The 18,549-nt window shown below is 41.9% G+C and overlaps 1 protein-coding gene across 10 annotated transcripts in view; it reads right to left on the reverse strand.

Annotated features, from left to right (window-relative positions):
* Nucleotides 1-18,549, reverse strand: part of nrxn2b (neurexin 2b) — an 835,675-nt gene that overhangs the window by 738,592 nt on the left and 78,534 nt on the right. Inside the window, exon 2 of one of the 10 annotated variants that reach the window (XM_078164199.1) lies at nucleotides 9,448-9,580. The exons of the other annotated variants lie outside the window; for them this stretch is intronic. The gene's annotated coding sequence lies outside the window, so the exon portion shown is untranslated. The remainder of the gene's footprint in view (nucleotides 1-9,447; nucleotides 9,581-18,549) is intronic. 10 annotated transcript variants of the gene reach the window in all.

Here is an 18,549-nt window from a genome sequence, read left to right on the forward strand (position 1 = left end):
AGCAAAGATGGATGTTACGTCACATAAAACAAACTTAACATTCACAAGCTCTGACAATACATCTATGTCTGTATAATCTGACACCTCTTTGTACTATGTCCTATTGCCCTAATGAAAATATTTAGAATTTAATTTGAAGAAAAAGTCAACATATGCCCAAGGTATTGACCTCAACTATTAAACAATTCTTGCTAAGGAGCCTGATTGGACTGCCAATTTCAAAATCAAATCGTTGCAGTTGTGGAAAAATGTGGTTATAAAACATAGGAGCATTCCATTTGGCCAGTATGGGGGTGCTGAATGTCTGATTACACTTAGAATTGCTTGCTTTCTCCCAATAAATCACAATATATGACCTATTTTAGTATAAATGTTTTAATCACAGTACACACTTAAAAACATGGCGCTCTCAGAGCACCAAATATTCTTTTAAACTTATGAAAGGCTCTGTCAAAATTAGCAGGGGGAGGTGTGTACAAACAGCTGTTTTCTCCTTGTTGTTTGCATCTCTCTCTCCTTCTCTCTAAGAGAAAATCAAACGATCTGTTTACATCCATGGAAAGCAAGCAGGATCCAAACTAAGTGATGTGTTCGTCTGACTGTCTTATCATCTGTCTGTCTGTCTATGTGTCTGTCTGACGATCTTATCCACTCCCTCTCATACCACGGACAGCACTGTACCGTAACTTCACACGCTGGATATTATTCGTCCTATTATAAAATACATTCTTCTGCCAAGTCAAGAAAACTACCAGTCACCGATAGGCCTTACAATAACCGCTGTTGTGAGTGATTTCACAGTTGTAACAAAAGGTTGACAATGTGCTTGATCCAAACATTGCACTTTACCCAGCCATCTTGATCATCACAACAAAATCAATGATGTTTAACATGTACGTCAAGTTTTTTTAGTCTTAGCAATGGAGGGCTTTTTGTGATAAACAGCTCTATTTGTAATCCTACAGTGTCAAAATCCAATTAGTGTTCTCACTTTGGTGACACTGATGATAACAAGTTACAGTGGCAGCTTAGCAGCATGTATCTGCGGCAATGCATGTCAACTGGTACAAAAGAGAGTGCAAAGAGAAAACACTGGCAGGTAGTTTAACCACTATGTTTAGCTCTTTTCCTGCCAGCCACCCTTCTAAATTTCAGCTGGTGATGTGATCTGCTGTCTGCGTTGAGTACATGACTTCTTGACCTACAGTTCTGGAGTTTCTGACAGCAAAAGGAGGTCTGGAGTCCTGTGTGTTATGACTCATGATTCCCACTTTTCATACACTTTTATGTCTACACATCTGGAACTAAGAACACATGACTGATCCCGTCTTACTGTATGTCAGACTGTTGTTAAATGTGAGATGCTGTCAGACAAAATGTCTTCTAATATGTGGCAGGCACAGCATGCCTCTAGGAGTGATAAAACCAGGGCTGGTTTATTTTGGTCTCTGAGTGACAGGGTACGATCTGCATGTTTGCATATTTTTCCCTCATTTGCTGGCATAAACACATACGTATGCTACTGTAAATTAACAGAAATGATTAGAAATGTAGAAATGTATGTCCTGTTTAGAGACAAGAATGATGCGTTGAGACATGTCTGGATAGGTACTGTGTGCTTTAAATTTACATATGCAAAATTAAAAACACTTCTTTCTATATACAGACATATACTACCTCATGAGTAAACAGCCTGCAGTTTTAGACACACGCAACCACCCACCCCCACACACAGATCATGACATTGTTTTAATTGCCATTATGAACATCAACAAAAACATGATAAAACACTTTGGGACCAAAAGAATTGCATTTTGTGAACAATTTGAGAGCTCACGCTTGTTTAATCAACCATTCTTTTAACCACATCTGTGTCCCTTATGGGTAAATAGATTTGGAATATTCCCTGGCCAAATTGAATATTCATTGAGTTATTTCTGTCTGTTTGGGGACTCTCTACTGCTACAGACACAAGCAGCATCTCCCCTTCTTTCCACAGTGCTGTGTTTATGAAGGTTTACTATGTTCAATGTCTCCTCCATGCATTGTGTTGCTAGTTATTAGGGGGTATTGGCCGCGGTACTATTAAATCCCAAGGACACTGAGGAAACATAACAAGCCTCAAGAGATAACTAGAGCTCCGAGGGTTGTGTGTGTGTGTGTGTGTGTGTGTGTGTGTGTGGGTGTGTGTGTGGTTATGATTGATTCTAGTTGCGTGTGCAGCTGTCTGCATTCAGCAAAGCAACTGTCCTTGTGTGACAGCACAGTGTTCATCTGGACCATGTATACTCAGTGCGAGTTTGTGTGTGTCTATATTTATGCCTGCATTTGGGATTATCATTTTTGTTACAGTTGTAGTCCACAATGTCTCCTCTACAGCATTTGGCCACAGCATTGTTTTACAAATGACATGTACGATGGAGATTTGGTCCAGTTTCAATCCAAAAATAACATGTTTGCCATTTCCCCCCTTCCCAAACTGCTAGCGTGACATCCATCTGCCTCAATTCTCTCCTCAAGAAAAAGGACAGCTCTCTCGCACAATGCTTGGCTGAGCTGTGGCAGAGCTGTGCAACTTGACTGAAAGAGCCATCTATACCAAGCCTCATACACCCTGACCCGACTCCTTGTCCAAGTGAAGCTCTGCAACCCTCAGGATAACTGCATGGTCATGTGAGCCACCACCGACCCATTTCCTCTCACATCATCCCATGGGGAATGCTGGCACAATCTTAACAGAAACTCTGCTCAAACTCCAAGAGTCTTTGGCTACATCTATACCGCAGTGGAAAATGTCCCATTTATTATTTCTATTCCATCACTTGAGACAACGCCCCCATTTGCACCTTGCATTTAAATGCATCTGGCATCCAGACTGTACCTATATACGATTAACCTGATTATATGAACACCTGGAAATAATTTGTCTCCAATCACTCTGTCCAAGTGCGATACCTACACCAGCATCGGAAATGCTGCAGATGTTCCATTCCTCCTCTCTGACTACTGAGTGTGCGCAGTCTCTTCCTGCATCTGTCCTTTCAAATTAAATTGCCACATAGTCCAAGCATATAGATTTTGATTTATTTTGACAAGGCGCGACTCCTAATAGAGTTTCACATTTGGGGGGGTTTCTGCAACTAAGCGACCAATGAAATCTTGCCAACTAATGACCTCTCTGGTCGAATATCCTTTGGTTGACTATTAGGCAGTCCCTCTAGAAAATGCGATCACAATAATTAACACAAACGAAAATCCGCAATATTTGCGGGGACTTGCAATTTTTCAAAAGTCCTGAGCGGAAGTCGTCGCGCATGCAGCGTCATTTCAAACGTCATCACATGCATCATCAAATCGCGCTAATGGCATTGCAATATGGATAAACACTCTGTATTGACATAAGAATTTGTACTGTTTAAATGTATATGTGTTGAATGTATTAAAATGTTATGTTTACAGAAGATGTAGCTTACATGTTGTTTTACAGTCACATTGTGTGGTTTGAGAGTTAAAATATTCACTCAGGATTTTTTGCAACATTATTGGAGTCCATGTTTTGAAACTAATTAAATAAAACTAAAGAGAACTATAAATAACATTTGCAGCTATTTTTGTAATATTCAGTATGATTATTATAGCAAGTGATTACATGACTTATTTTTTTTGGAAGTAATAATTAAAAAATTCTTTTAATTTTTTTTTTCTCCTTTTGGCATTAGCTGCAATTTCCTGCAAAAAAAAAATCACATAAAAATGCCACAATTTTTTATCGCAATTTTTGACAAAATTGGCCTCAAATTCAAAGGTTTTTGGCCACAATTTCAAGGGGGTTTTTTGCCATGAGATCCTGGAGGGACTGATTAGGGGGCCCTAGTGTCCAGCTGTGAATTAATTAATCTATTTTCTTTTTCAACCCAGTGGTATCTGAATTGGTACTCGACAAGTTTAGGTATCAGAGTTGATCACAGGAAGGAAAAAGTGGTATCAAAAAATCTTTACAAACAGCCGAACGTTTGTAGCTGTTCTCTACCATGTGATTTGCCATTACTTTATAAATGGCTCTATTGCTATATGGATTGTCAAATTTCACCAGTACATTTCAGTCAGCTCAAACTGAAAGCACACACTGGTCTTGTCTTCACTCTGGCCTGTTCAGTATACACCTGCCACCCCAAACAAGCCCCACCTCTGCCTGTCAACAACTATTAGGATGAGAATTTTTTTAAAATGTTTTTATCATTAAAGAAAAACTGAAATACATAGGATGCAAATGATGGTATTATCTGCATTTTCAGAGAGAAAATTGATGTAAAAATAAAAATGTAAAACTAATTTTAACAATTGTGCTCAGTTACATATTTCTGCCCACTCAGTTGCTGCATGTGGATTGAGAATGTAATTGCATTTACACTTATGTGTCATGTGGTCACAATGCATCCCTGATCATCTCAGGAGGTGGTTTGGCCAATTGGATCACAATCTGTCCTCGATGTTTTGGGTGCATTAACACCTGTCAGGGCTCAACAATAAGGATTGCCCGATTGCCCGGGGCAAGTAAAACTCATGGTCGGGCAACTAACAACTCACTTGCCCGATTGGGCAAGTTGCTAAAAATAGTAAAAGTTAATAACTAATTGATAAAATAAATGTATTTTAAAACGTGCTCTTCTGCTCTGATGCAACGGTCTCTCTGCCTGAAGTCACAGGCACAGCTGTGTAACAATGTCCTGCCCACAGCCCCCACTGATATTATTTTGCGCGACAGACGCTTCATATAATAACATAACAATATACTATTTATGGTGTTATGCCATCGTGTCATTTCTGTCTCTACATGGTCACGCATTAACAATTTTCGTGACCAAACCTGACCCCGAGCCCGGTGCAGTTTGTCAGCTGACAAAGTTATTGTTATGGACACTGTGTAAATAACCAACAACAGACTGCTGTTATGCACTGACAAACACGCTGCTCGCACAGCAGCGTAGCACGGCACTCATGCTGAGCTTGTGTTGCGTTCAGGCATTGTCACGTAAATAACAACTTCCAACACTTAAATAGGTCATAGCACAAAACAGCAGCATGTCAAGTGACTTTTTACTTTATTATATTCAATAAAATTGTATGTTCCTAAATCTTGAGACACCTCATATGTAAGCTAGACAGACATTTCACCTGCTCATTACTGTGCACACATGTACTGTATGTACTTCGTCCTAAAGAGCCCTTCTGGTGCCAGTAGATACACAGAAACATCCCAGCAGGATGTGCTTTGCAAGCATACAAAAAAGTTTCACGCATGTGAATATTATTTTTCATGCGTGTGCTTCACCTCCGCTGCTACAACTCCATCCTAGGGGAAACACTGCTGTGTGCGTTTTGTGCAACAGGTGGATGTGGTAGTCTACTGGTAGAGTAGAGAGAGAGCTAAGTAGCGTTGAAGTAGAGTAGAGCAGGGCAGAGAGATGGAAGCAAAATGTATTAAACCCGGTGTTAATACAGCAGAACTGGAGAGAGGGGTGAAAAATAAATAGAGGTGGGCATGGCTCAAGTAGAGCGCAAAATTATAGACGGAGAACCATTGACAAATTTTTCACTTTAAGCCCTGACACTGTCATTTTTGTGTAAGAATTAAGCTACAATACATGACATGTTGTTTTAATTAATAAATACAGTGTGAATAAAGATTACATAACATAAAAATAACTGCAGTCTTTGTTAATTGATAGCCGCTTAAATTAAACAATTTTTATAGGGCAAGTAAAAACTGACTTCGGGCAAGTAGATCTCTGACCAACTTGCCCGACTGGGCAAGTGAAAAAAAACCTTAGCTTTGAACCCTGCCTGTACTTTTATGTGGTCACTATCTGATCACTAAAAACACATTTTAATTCAAGGTGTGAAGGGGGTCATAGATCAGATGTTCTTGATATTTATGGTAACAACAAAAAAACTGCATTTAATAATTCTGTGCCACAGTTGTTTTTACTCATTTATCTGAATGCTGCAATTGGAAGTACCCAATAACTGCCATGATAATCAACAATCAGTAAATGTTAAAACATTTGTGAGCCAGTTCATGCCCACAGCATCTTAGCTAAGCCCGCAATGGGAAGAAGATGACAAGACAGTAATTGAGACTGAAATCTCAACAGCTTGATTGGTTTTTGAGGAGAGGCCTGAATTCAACCAAATTTTAAGAGCACTTACAATGACCAAAGTATGGCATGACTTTGTGTGTTTCTGGTGTTTAATCCATCTCTTGCAGAGCTCCGCCTTGGCCCAAGGTCTTCAGATTCCCCACAGACCAGACTACACCTGTTGTGTGAAGCTGTGCCAGGCTTTCATCTTCCTTCATCCACAAACAGTTAGCTCAAACGCATTCAGGTGAAGTCTGGTTTGAATACGTCACTGTCCACCAATGCCACACAGAGTTCAATGTTGCACATTTTTTCTTTTTTTCCACCTAAGGGTTACACCTTATTTAGAATTGTAAATATGACACTGAAACACTTTTCAAGTGCAATAAAAATGGCTGAAGCGTATGAAATATTTATACAGTACAATAATCTAGACAAAGGATAATAGAGGTGTAGCTCACACAAATATTTACACATGCAAATTGTTTTCCTATGCACAAATACACCTACGCATATGCACACAGTTTCCACATGCAGACAGGCGCGCGCACACACACACACACACACACACACACACACACACACACACACACACACACACACACACACACCATATCCCAGTCAGGTAGGAGCCATTAATCCTGGCCTGTGAGAAGCTCAGCAGTGTACCATCCGTCAGCACGAGGCTGCTGCTGCCGCTGCTGTGCTCTAATTAACCAGAGAGGCACGCTGAGCCACTTCTAATATTCCTGGTCAAGATGGAGAACAAGGATTTAAAACAAGAAGTGGTGGGAGAGGGAGGTGAAAAGAGAAACATGAGAAGAGAAGGCTGGAGCCTAGACATTTTGAATATTAAGGGTTGAAGGGAGGAGGATGGAGAGAGAAGATAAGAAAAACAGCAGGCTGGGAAGTTGGATATTTCCAAGGAAACTGTAAATAAAATTTGTGTGTTTAAATGGTAATTGTTAGCAAAGTCACGAAGCAAATAAAAAAGACAGCAAGATATTATTGCTTTTGTCAAATTAATCCCTGCATGTCCTGGTTTGATATCAGCTAGCTAATTAGCAAAAATGTTACTATCTCAGTGCCCTTTTACTACTACTACTAAATATACAGGCTCATAAATGTCAAAAAATTAGGTCATGAAGTACAAAAATAAAAGTATTTTATGAATCAGGAATGCTGTTGTTTACAGTCTTTGCCACCACGTTGATGTGATGTCAGATTTCTGGCTTGAGATGCTGTGTATGAGTTTAATTCTTGAGGGCTGTTGCAGTGCATCTTTCCTACTAGAAAGTCAAAATTTCTGACTGTCTGACATCACTGGAATGCAGCTCTAGGATGAAGAGGCAGATTTATGACTCAGGGATTGAGGGAAAGGGGGAATTACGAAGCCTCTGAAATGTAGGTGTGTTCTTTTTTACAGAGAAGAAATGAAGAAAAGAGAGCACCATAAAGCTGATAGGGGAAGAAAAAAACAAAACAAAACTAATCAGTATTTCGAAAGCCGAGCTCCATGACACAGTCCTCCAGTCATGTGGAGCGTGTGAGCTAACAGAGGTGAGCGGGCCTTTATTCTATATCAGACTACAGCCTTTGATCAGCCGCGTCAGCTGTAAGCCGCTAGTGACTAGCTCTGGCTGTTAGTGCTAACTGCGTTTAGCCCTGATGAGGAGATGCTAATGAAACAGATCAAGGGCTTTAGCCTTGCTGTGCGATAATAATAATAATGACTTTAGCGGGACTCCTTGTTGCTCCTTTTGCCGTGACACCTTGACAGGGTAAATCATGGGGAGTAAATGAATTTTCTCCGCAAGCTGAAATACGCTGAAAAGATAACCACATTTAATCACATATTGTATAGTCTGTGGCTTCCTTTTGACTATACATGGTGCTAAAGTAACAGGTCACCCAAATGTCTCCCTTATCAAGTCAATCAGTAACCACTGGCTGGAAATAATGAAGGCCTTTTAAGGAGGGACTGAGTGCAAGAGGTTTATTTCAACTAGTCTGGCTAGTCAGAGAGCAATTACATACACAAGACACTGTGGGCCTGTGTCTGTGGATGCCACTGCTGACAGGCATCCTTAAATATGTGACAACATAAATGACAGAGCTGGACACATGAGGGCACAGAGAGCCACACACGCTGCATGATTGTAGGCCAGTGACACCAGTGGCAAGACGAAGCAGACCTCTCAGTGTTAGCAAGTCATGTCACTCAAAGACATTATTACATCCATGATGAAGCCAACAAAATGGCCGACAACTGGAGCATGGGGAGAGAGAGAGACTGAGCATGAGGGACATCAAAAAAAAAAAAACCAGAAAGAGGGCGTCAGTGACACTTAGCCCTCGATGCTACTTGAGATGCAATCACGCAGCAACACATGCGCTCACACGCACATCATCCTCGACACAACGGCACCATTAGATCTGCATGCCATCAGCCAGCCTCATCATACTGCAGTGTAATGTACCAATCATGTTGTGAGACAGAGGAAGAGAAAGACTGACAGTAGTTTTTCTGCACGCATACTGTAACATTAGCGTATGGCTGCCTGCTCATCCAAGCTCTAAATACCTCTTTCGCTTGTCCTTCCAGCCTCCTTTTTCCTCCCTGTTTGACACTACCCTCCTCATAATGCCTCTCATTTCCCATCACGCCTCTCCCACCTCACACTCCCTCTCTCTTTAGCTCCCTCTTTCAGTTTACCCAGCCATCCATCACCATCCCACTTTGGTTCCACCTACTTCCAACCTTTCAGAAGCGCGAGAGCTTGCAGACTACACATGCAGCCAGCGTTAAATGTGTAAATTCAAATGAAACTGACTTAAGTGCTAACACTAACACATAGAATGAATTTGCGATTTGTGTGGGCCCCAGGTTAGACTTTGACATGTTATCACTGTTGTGTTTGTGTGTGTGTGTGTGTGCGTGTGTGTGTGTGTTGGGGTGGGGTGGGGGGGGTGAGGGGGTTAATAGTGGTCCCAGATGTCTCAGTGTGTGCCACTGGAGTATGGAGGCTGTGTTGTGTTTGGTGCATGTATACATATAGCAACGCTGATCAGTGCCAAAGGTGATGCATATGAGAGCAATCAAAGGCAGCTCTGGGCATCTACAGTATGTTTACAGTATACAAGCTCGGATATCTGTAAGTGCTGTTTTCCTCCTCTTTCCTTGAGTGAGATACTGAACCCATACCTGTTCAACCGTTCTAAGTTGCTCTGCATGCGTGAAATGTAAAATGTTTGCTGGGGGCGTGTGAGAATGTGGGTGATTAAGTTTGTGTGTGTGAGTGTGTACCCAGCAGCATGCGTGTGGCTGCCTTTGGTGCCTGAAGATGTTTTGGTAGGAAGCACAAGGCTCACTGGCCAGGCCTCGAGACTCTCCCGTTCCAATTAACCAGCCCAGCAGCCTGCAGCTCTACTGGCCTTATCTGGGAGAAGAGAGAGAGAGAGAGACAGACAGACAGAAAGGGAGAGAGAGGGGAGGAGGAAGTGATAGAGTGAGACAGGACAGAGGAAAGACAGAAGGTTGCAAGGCATTAGAAAGAAGAAAGTGAGGCTTGAGAGTGTAAAAAGAGGAGAGGCAGAATAAAGGAAGAACTCGCTCCACAGTGCTTCTGCAGATGCCTACTTGCTCACTATCTCACAACTCCTATCCCTCCACAAAAAGACACACATACACACTCTTTCCATTCCGTCTTCCTTCATCTCCTCTCCATCAGACGAGGGAGAACCATCTTGGTAAGAAACAAAGACCTGCCGGCGCCTCAGTGTAGGAAGTGAGGAACTGATAGTGTGCGGCTGACAAAGGTATTGTGTCTATTTTAGGAGGAAAACACTTCTGTCAATATGGCCACTGGGTCTTTTCTATAGCCATTGTCAACTGGAGGGTGGAAAAAGGACACTCATTCAGCAGCAGTCACTTGTTGTGCGCTGGGTCTCATAATGGCCTGAAAACGCTGTGAAATGTCAAACCTGAGTTAATCTAAGCATGACTTTTATTACACTGCAAAGGGGAAGGAAAACTGAGAGTTGATTTATTAAAAGGGAAATACCTGATCCTAAAAATGTGCTCATTTCTAAAGATTTACAAAGGCTCAGTTTGAAGAGATGAATAATTTAAGCATTTAGAATCACCTACAAACAAGATTTGTTGACAAGCCAGGGGAGTAACAAAGACACATACAAGCATCTCACAATGTCCCTTCTAAGCTTACAAAACTCTGGAATATTAATACGAATTATCAAATTGAATGTCTCATGGGTGGGTAAATGTATTGCTCTGCAGATTACCCATTATGGTTGGGTTTCCATCGCAGTGGGCTTACACATGCACTCTTTTGGGCACATGTTGTTTGCGTCTCAATTTTTCAAGCTCATTTCTCAAATTTTTCTAAGACCAGTACAGCTTTTGCTTGTGCATACAGGAGCCTTATATTGTGTTTGTATTTCACAGCAACCATTAGTGGCAACTTCAGCTTGCCACTAGAAAATTCCAACAACAAAAAAAGGGGCCATTATCAGCTGTATATGGTGGCAGCCATCCCATCATTCCTGCATGTTAATTGGGGCAATGGCAGGCACAATTAGAGGCCATTTCTGGTTCCTGAGCAGCCCAATGACGAGAAGCATTTCAGCAGCCGACGACCAACCTATAAGAGGGCAGCGAGTGCAGCGAGCGTCTTGAAGGAACACAGGCATTGCAATTATTTTTTTATGAGCCCACCAGCAACTAGAATGGAAGTTGGTGAGATGAGGGGATAAAGAATTTCATGAAAGGAGATATGTGAGTATGCCTAGGTAATTATAGCTCCAGTTTTGTATGTCTATAAATTTGATTTTAACCATTTCATGTAAGTAGTTTTAATGTATGTCTTCAAATTCAAAAAATTCCTGATAAGAATACTTGGACACACACAAACACTTAATGGTTGTACAGCTTGTTGTGTACCTTCACACATCTTGCTGCTTGTTCATGTCTGTAAAACTGAAGTACAGAAGCTACCACTCTGTCAAAGAACAGTCTCCTTAAGCTTGGAACAAGTGCTGGATTCATGAATATAAAGCTGAATTTCATCTATTATGAGCATGTGTGATCATGTGATTGTGTGTGAGAGTGCTCATGTATGTGAGGGTGGCTTTGCCTTCTCACCCCCCAATGACTTACAGAAGAATCAGACAGGAAAAATGAGAAGGAGAGCAGACAGAAAGAAAAGGAAGTGAGATAGAGCAGGAGGGGGAGGGACACTGAGGCACACGTAGCAATTCAGAGCGAATTGGCTGTGGTAAATGACAGTCGATTACCATCTTAAATATACTGTCAAAAAGCAATTTGCTTCGCTCATGCCACGGGCCTGATATTTGCACTTTATTAGGGAGGCTGCCCTATATTTTAAGAAGCCAACCTCCCAACCTCCCTGAGCTTCCATTTACCCATAAGCTACCTGTGCACCTGTCTAATAGAGGACTTTTTTTTTGTTTTGAGTGAAAGGGGCTGGTGAAAAGAACTGGAGACAGAAGGCTGAAAGCTGTGTAAAAGGCTAATAATGTAACCACAATTAAACAATATAGGCCTTGTGATTTTTTTTGACAATTATTATAATGGAAGTTTGGTTTAAAAGGAGTTGAAATGCCCTTTCATTCAGAGGATGCTGGTACATTTTTACCCAGCAGTGTTGAAACACCAAATATTTTAATTTAGGCAAAGAGGTGTCAGGGTTGGAATAATGAAGTTAGAACATTTAATCAATTTTGTTGGTTAAGATTCTATCGGCTGTGTGCAGCTATCATAAAAATACCATTAGCGACAAATCTTATTCGAAGGAAACCTGCAATTATTACAAACCTCTTTAACGTTTATTGGCTTTTAGACCTCAGAGCTCGTAAACTCAGTGGGTGGATGACACATAAACCCTAAAACTTTGAGAAGATATCACCGCAACTGCAGATTTGTAAATGGTATTGACATTTCAATATCCCAGCTAAGGCTGATAGAGGGTCGTATTGTTGCAAACATTTCAGAGGAATGAAAAAAAACAAAAAAAAACCACAAGCACACTGGAGACCTGGGGACCAGCAGAGGCAATAAGCTGGGGCCTGGATATTCCACTCAACGTTCCAGCTTAGCGATTTCCATTGACGTTAGGGCGCCAATATGATTATTAAGAGTCAAGGCCCACTGATATCTGCAGCAGGTGAGCAATGTGTTTAATTTCACAGACCTTGTAGACTCACTGAGCTCATTATTGGCCTCTCAATTCACTCAGTGCACTTCCTATGGTGGCATATTGATCTGGCCAATATGGTTGAAAGCAGTGTCTTACAAAAGACCTCTCACCCAGCTCCTCTCATATGCAGTCCACAGTATCAAGTCCATCTCTCTCCAGCTCTCTTTCGTCTTTTCAGGAGAAAAGAAGGAAGTAACTAAGAATAACTGATGAAAAATGGAACTGACGCTGCTCTGAAAACATTGATTCAGGTCTCCTTTAGTTCAGCTCTAAATCTGAAGGAGCTGGAACATGCATGCACAGGCATGCGGTGCCGCTTTATGACTCAGAACAAAGAAGTGGCAAGAATTTGGTTTGAAAAGATATGAGGTGACACACAGCTTTTGTGCATGCACACATACATATAGATGCAGACACACACATGGGGAGCTGTGAAAAAGGGGACAGAATATGCACGTATTTGCAAGCCCCTCAGCAGAAGTAGGTTAGGCAGAAGAGAGAGGAGAGGAGACACAGGCTGGATTGGGGGGGAACTGCAGTTAAGAATAAAGGATCAGATTATGTAAGTAGTGCTAATGCTCACTCTCTTCCTGAAAAAGCGCCATGAAAAAGGCAGGTGGAGTACTTTGAGCATCCAACCTGAACTCGCAAGACAAACTGCATCCTCCTCCAAACAGCCTCAGTGGGGATATTACAGACAGGATAAATTATGACCCCTGGAATAAAATAATATTACACCAGCTGCCTCTGAGGCCAATTGAAACCACTCAGTGCCTCAGGATTTACTACGGAAACCAAGTGGAAAACCTAAAAGACAGTGGCTCAGCTGATCAATACAAAATGCACTGACTATGACCTTGTAAAATCCATCAATATAGTAGAAGGTGTATACGTTGTCTCAGGTGTGTTTGTTTAGTAATCCAAAATGCTGATGATCACATAATCTTAAAATGAAGTCGATATGCTTACCTATTGATCTGGCATCAAAACAGGTTCCTTTGTCTAGTGCATTGGCAATTGACAGTTGTGAGTGCTGTATGCTTGCCCACGTGTGTGTGCTTCACACTGACTGTAGCTTTTTCTCCCTGTCCTCACAGTCCTCAGTCTGTAAAGGCATTGACTACTCACCAATGCAGAGAAGAACCTTTAACCTCTGAGTCCAGCAGACACAAACACCAGGGCCTGACGCTAACTTTTTTCCCAAGGAGCACATGTGCTCCTAAGTTGAAAAAGCAAGGAGCGCACAAAGAACTTTAGGGGCACAATGTAAATTGATCAAATAATGTGTTTTCCGTAATAAACGTGATGCAAATAGACATTTACAAGCAAAATTATTTAATTTGTTTACAAAATGTACAGAAAGGTAAAATCATCAAGTTTTGAAAAAGTATTGCAATTAATTTATCTTACATATATTATATAGTTATTATCTTATATATATTATCTTTGAAATATGATTATCTTATATAATGTTATTACTATCCTAAAACATTCTCCAGGTCCTCTGAAACTCTGAGGAGGACTTCCACCCTGCCCAGCAACGGTACCGTGGCGAACGGTCCCTAACTGCGGGGAGAACGGAGCAGGCCTCCCCAGAGGTCCGCCGCTTTTCCCGGTCTGTCTCCTCCACACTTTGACTTATTTCCACGCTGCCGACAGTGGGACTTAACGGCCGGGCTCCACCAGCTGCAAACATAAGCGTCACGTCAGCATAGCATCGCGGCGTATTCACTGGGGCTCCACTGACTGCGTACGGAAGCGACACGTAGAGAAGCCAGCGGGGTTGTTTACCGCTGATCCGAGAGGCTGCATGTAGGCTGAAAGAAATGTTAAAGCATTTTCCACCTAAATTATTACATATATTTGAGTTATCTACAAGTTTACTGTACTGTTTGTCATCTACTCGCTTTCAAATGTCCGCTATGGACATTTACACAATGTCACGGATAAACATGGGTAAATGCATGAAAAAAAATCATCACATATCACCTCTGATAATGGTTTATTCATTTAAAAACACATTGTGCTCGTTTAGCACACTATTTCATGTAGTTTTTATCTGCTGGAGGGTCGCGTAGGGGAGCGTAGCGCGACAAAAATAGAAGAGCCGCATAAAATCGAGAGTTGTCGCGCGACAGGCAGGGGTTGTCGCGGTGCTCCCGTTGCTGGTGGAGCCGCTGTAATTGATTAACAGGGGGGCGAGCTGCTACGGGACTCGCGCTGCAGACGTGTTGTGCCGCTGACGTGCCCAGTGGAGCCCGGCCGTTATATTCATTGTGCCGACAGTGGTGTGGAAAACCGCCCATAAAGCCAAGGCCTGCCCTGCCTGCGAAGCACAGCGCACCGAAATTCTCCCGTGAGCCAGAGCACTTCCGTTCACATCAGACGCGCATTTCTCCACGCTGGTTGACAAGCGGTTCTGCTCCCAGCTGTTGTCTCCGTCACATTTGGGGCTGTTTTTCCATCATGGGTAACTACCCAGCTTGACACATTCGCTCGCGGCTCGCGCAGAAAATAGACCAGACGCCGAAATGATCGCTGCAGGGCCAGCGGCGGAGTTGCGCGGCGCGGCCGGTGTGGATGACACAATCGGTTAACATGGGCGCCGAAAGGAAAGTGGCTTCACTTCTCAGCACTTCAAGGCTATTCGCGGGGTGGCTCTTAACGGTGTCACACGGGGAAGAGGGAAGAGGGAAGAGGGAAGGCAGATGGAGTTCCTCCAACATTTGCGGTTAGATTATCATATTTTTTTATTGACAAAAATACAGGCTGCTTCGGATGATTTTTTTTATGCGCACATGTGCCCCTAAATATTTTTTACAGTTCGCACACATATTTTTAGTTGCAAATGCGAGTGAAACGCTGGCACTGTCGAGCCCTGAACACACACGCGCACACACATACACACACACACACACACACACACACACACACACACAGTAACACATACTTTATCCCTCTGTCACAGAGACAACATGAGGATAATGCCTCTGAATAACTGTTTGCAAAAAAAAGCTCTTGTATCTCGTCTTGTCCGGCTTTAGATTAGCTCATGCTGTGCCTTATTATCACCAGTTTACTGTTGATGCATGTAATTTTACCAATCATTTCACAGCCAGCCACCCCAATCCATCAAGAATCTAAAGAGCATCATGCCAATCAATGAATAAAAATGAAGATGTGTTAACTCCATATACTACCGGTCTGCTCTCCAACAACAGGGCAGGGGAATAATCAAGTGTACTAAAATGTAATACAGATACTCATTGTGCTTCAAGGAAACTATAATGATACATTGCAATATGTTGGGAAGGGAAGCATGATATTACATTTTAACATTGGTAATGTAGCATGTGTATTTTCATAATGCTATTGTTTCCATGCATTGCTTTGTGTTTTGTACTCTGTGTTTGTGTGTGTGTGTGTGTGTGTGCATGTTTGCATAAGTGCAGGTATGAGATAAGATGAAACTTTTATGATCCCCATGGGAAATTGGGTCACTGTAGCTGAAAATGTATTGATGAATACAGCCAAGAAAAATAGACCATAAATAACGACATAGGAAATAACATATGCAACCAACAATTTCACCCAACAAATTGTGTGCGCAGGTTTGCCTCGACAAATGGGTAACAAAAAACTGCAATAGAAAGCATACTAGCACTGGATAAATCCCTGCCCTTCAGCAAGGTTTACAAACTGCATCTCTTTCATTAAAAACATAACCAGGCTACAATAAACAGAGCCCATGAAACAAAGTTCCAACTAAAAAGGATCACACAAATAAAGCCCTGTAAATCTTTATAAGCACATTCACACCAATTCTCACAGATTGACGATTATTACGAATAGTAAAAGCAACTTCTTCTCAGTGACATGTTTACACCACAGAGCCACCTGTGAAAGTTAAAGCCAGACACCACTGGGGTAATCACCTCAGCCATATGGCTGAGTGAACTACAGCCAGTACACACTGTGCCCATCCACCAGCACTAAACTAGCTATAACGCAGCAGTAATGAGTTATTCTATATTGTTGCTGTTCAGTCTAAGTATGTAAATGGCCGCCCAGCTCTCCCACAGAGAACCTACAGTTGGAAAAGTGAGTGTCAGATAAGCTTGGTGCCAATGGGAAGGATAAATAAGTAAAAGCTCTGATGTAAATCAATAAATCATGTTTCCAGACTTAAAAACCCCCCGAATTCATTGTTTTTCTTGGCCTCATTTTCATCTCCTCTCTAATCTCCATAGACTGTTTAAATAATGAACGCAACCACAGTGACATCACCCACTGGTTGATGGACTTCTGTTTTGAAGCCTTTTGGCATTTTACCTGTCACCATCTTGAATCTTTGGAGCCAGAAGTGGTCATATTTGGATAACGCTAAAGCTAAAACAAGCTGCTGGCTTGGTTAGCATGGTGCTTTTACAGATATACTGAAATATGATAATACTAATATTAATCTTTGTTTGTGATTTTTAATCAGAAAAACAGAATAGCTGACTCCTTAGAGGTTATTTTAGTGAGCAAATGTTGAACAAGACTTTTGTAGTTGACCAAAGCGTTACATTTAACTTTCATGAACTGAAAACGCACTGAAATAGTGACAGCTACACACATACTTTGTGAATCTGGGGTTACAACATGGTTATCTTACCTAACCAACATCATTCACTTACGTTTTAACAGGTCTGACGCTACTATGCGCCCCGGCTGTATTTAGGCTAACGGCTAACATGCTAACTATTATTTTTATGTCACTAGTCACTTGAAACAAATTTAGGACGATAGAAGACAGGTTGAAATAAACCGAAATTTCCCTTTAATTATGCCTTCCTTTCAGCTTTAGTAAAATGTAGACAGGTGTGTAATATAAAAATTCATCTGCCATACAGTTGTCATGAATGGATGAATGAATGAATGTACCAGGCTGTAAACATGTTTTGGTTTTTTTTTCAGCCGAAAAGTTGGGCATTTTTTCACTGGTGTTTATGATGAGTCAGCCTCAAGTGGCGATTCAAGAAACTACACCTTTTTGGGTTTTGGTAATTTCATGTTGGCTTCACTTTTCAGCTCTGGAGAGTGCCACTTGCTAACCTCATGCCTTTTTTTGGGCACTTAAACCTGTGGTGCTGTCTGTGCTGCTACTTTTGCTGCCCAGCTATTTCTTTTCTATTCTATTTTCCTGCCAAGTCACACAGTGAGTAAAAACATCACATTTGCATCTTTCTTCTATAATCCCTACATAAAGTGTCACTGTCAAAAAGAGTAGAGAGATACGTCACATGTTGTGGCCCAGAGGGGATGCTAATGTTTTCTTGTCAATTTGCTGTATATCAGAAAAACACATAAAAGAGATTAAAAACACAAAAATAAACTAAAAATTGGACTGTGGCTTTGACACTTTGGGTCTGTTGTGGCTACAGCTCTCAGCCTGTGGCACATGCAAAGGGTCTGCATGTCGAATGTTACCTGGGTTTGGTGTGCAGGATTAATCTGCAACCTGAGTTGTTCGCGGTGCACCCTCTGCCGCAGTACAGGACCCTCAGCCTGCTTTCTTCCTTCTTTGAATATGAAAGCGTTCCATCATAGATCATTCATCACACTCCACCTGCTATTCCATGTATTTCTCCTTCAGTCTCCCTAAATAAACCCCCGCCCCCTGTACTCTGTCATGTTCCTGTCAGGCCTGTGTTTACCCTCTTAAGCGTCCAATAACCATGGGTAAGCCCCAACAACAATAGTAGAAGAAAGACAAGGAGCCAACTGGGGCAGTGAACAGAAACAAGGTCTCCCTTTCATTCTCGACCATTAACAGGAGAGTAGAGGAGGAAATATGGGAGGGAAGGGGGAGAGAGAGGTAGGAGCAGACAGAGGGGAAGCAAGTGAGACTAAAGAGCCTAAGCGTGGCGAGGGGACACAAAAATGCCGCCTGCTTAACAGGCAGGATTTGGTGAATGCAGAACTACTGTATGTTGATGGCTTCCTGGACGGCAGGGTGGCCACATGTGAAGAATGGGGCAAGGTCAAGAAGACGCGAGACAGGCTGTCACACATTGAGAACAGCAACAACAGCAACAATAACCCAGCTTGAAGGATAAGCACTGATGACAGCAGCAGTGTAAGGAAGAAGAGAAAGAAGTACTATGGAGAGGGTGCAAGTACAAGTGCAC

This window comes from Epinephelus lanceolatus, chromosome 22, assembly GCF_041903045.1.
Source record: "Epinephelus lanceolatus isolate andai-2023 chromosome 22, ASM4190304v1, whole genome shotgun sequence".
Lineage (NCBI taxonomy): Eukaryota > Metazoa > Chordata > Actinopteri > Perciformes > Serranidae > Epinephelus > Epinephelus lanceolatus.